The sequence below is a fragment of the Parus major genome, chromosome Z (assembly GCF_001522545.3).
Source record: "Parus major isolate Abel chromosome Z, Parus_major1.1, whole genome shotgun sequence".
In the NCBI taxonomy this organism is placed as follows: domain Eukaryota; kingdom Metazoa; phylum Chordata; class Aves; order Passeriformes; family Paridae; genus Parus; species Parus major.
This window is the reverse complement of record NC_031799.1, coordinates 49,302,994-49,304,980: the sequence shown is the minus strand read 5'-3', so window position 1 is coordinate 49,304,980 and position 1,987 is coordinate 49,302,994. Positions and strand designations below refer to the sequence as shown.

Below are 1,987 nucleotides of genomic sequence, written 5' to 3'. Positions count from 1 at the left end.
CAGGACAGAAGGGTAAGGAAAAGTCTACAGCTTAGACTGAACACTTCTTTAAGGAATAAAAGAAAATAGTTCCGTTGTAACCTTTCACTTCTTTTTTAGCAACGAAGTGAAAGGCTACAACATTTTTGGTTCTGCTTGCCTCTGTGAATTTATGCATGTCAAAAATGTTAAAAGAGCAGTCCAGGATCTCTCCTCTTTTGTATGCATTAACACCTGCAACTTTTGAAAAGGACGCCTGACACAGCTACACGTTTCTAACATTGTATCTTAAGAGTCCTGTCTTGTCCTGACAGATTCTTGCCATCATTTGGGTATTCATACTTTAGCGGAAGCTGCTATTAAAGCAAGACAATCCTGATGGTATTGAAGATACTTTAGTTCTTGGGCATTTAGCAAGTATTTTTGAGAATACCTAAGTTTATAAAACAACCACCACAACCAGACATCACCACCCACACATTTTCATTAAGGAGAAAGTGCCAAATTGTTTTTCCCTTTTGAGAATGCATTCAAAGCTGCAGATCCACATACTTAACAAGCACTACAGGCATTTATGATTAGAGTGTAATGTTGAACATTATGTGAAAAAATGGCTCTCTTCAGTAGTTATATTCTCAGATACTTAGAGAAAATGATGGAATTTCACCTTTTCACATTAGTTTCAACCTGAACTGACACAGAACATGGTTTTTAAAGCTTTAAGAAGCCAGTCTCAAACCTGAAGGCATAAGCCAGCTTTTAAATGACATAACGAATAAGGAAATGTTTACAAAACCAAAACCTCTGCCTCAGTTCTTAATAAGGTGGTTTTTTTTTCAACCAGCAAATTTTCTAGCTAACTTTTCTAGGTCTGGACAGTAACTTAATTTCAATCCAAACAGTAGATAATTAAGAAGGTACAGTAATTAAAAAACCCCAATTCTTTGGGCTTTGAGAAGGTGCAGTGCAATGACCTGAAGGATGCTTCACCTACAGTTTCAAAAACAGTCCCTGTTAAAAATTCACACTTCAGACAATCATTTGGTGTATCTCATAAGTTTATTTGATAGCTGCAATTTCGTGTAGAAATGTGAAATTCAAATCAGGATCCATGTGAGTGAACGAAGGCCATCATTAAAAATACAAATAATGTTCTGCAGTAAGTGTCCAAGGCAATTCATTGTTCAAAGATTACCAATTTTTATTGGAGCACTGACAAAAGCTTTCAAGCTTCCTCCACTCTTCTTCCTAACATACACCAACTACTAAGAACTAGTCAGTCTCCATGGCTCCTGAAGCCTGAATGACAGTTGAGAAAGGTGAAAGGTGAAAAAAGGTGATCCACAGCTCCAGAGGAAGCAGAGTTCAATGCTGTGGGATAACACGAGATAAAGTGTTCTGTTCACCCCGGTTCTCTTCTCCACAACAGCCGCTGTGAGAAATTCCACTCGTGCTCTAAGCCTCAGCTTCCCACATGAGCCTGGTTCCCCTCGGTCACGGTCAGTGCCTCCCGGGTATACGTCTGGGAAAAGGATTAACAAACCTGAACTCCTCCCTCCCACCTTTCCGAGGGAGCTGAGAACCTCCGAGCGCACGGGGGTCACAGCCGGGAGCAAAGAGGGGGTGACCCGCCCCTACCCCGTGGCGGCGGGGTGGGCCCGCAGCGCCGGCCGGCGCCGCCCCCTCCACCGGGGCCGCCTACACGGCCGACACCAGGCTCTTCTTATCCAGCGGCTGCTCGTCCTCCTCCAGCAGCAGCTCGTCCAACTCCCCGTCCTCGTCTCCCGAGGCCTCGGGCCCGCCTGCGGCCCGGCAGCGCCTCAGGTGCCGCAAGGCCCGGCGGTGCTTCTCCTGCAGCCGCCCCAGCTGGGCGCGCAGGGCCTCCGCCTCCTCGCCCGGGTCGGCGGGGGGCTTGTCAGGGCCGGGCCCCAGCAGGGCCTGTCGGAAGAGGCAGCGGTTCTCGCGGCGCAGGCGGCGATTCTCCAGCCGCAGCCGCGCGTTCTCCTGG

The 1,987-nt window shown here is 47.3% G+C and overlaps 1 long non-coding RNA gene across 1 annotated transcript; it reads right to left on the bottom strand.

Moving 5' to 3' along the window:
• Window positions 1-1,019: 1,019 nt before the first annotated feature.
• LOC107215811 lies at window positions 1,020-1,981 on the bottom strand. The gene is made up of 2 exons (XR_001525271.1): window positions 1,618-1,981; window positions 1,020-1,501 (listed from the first exon to the last, which is right to left on the bottom strand). It is a non-coding gene; the product is annotated as an uncharacterized LOC107215811 (long non-coding RNA).
• Between the last annotated feature and the right edge of the window lie 6 nt (window positions 1,982-1,987).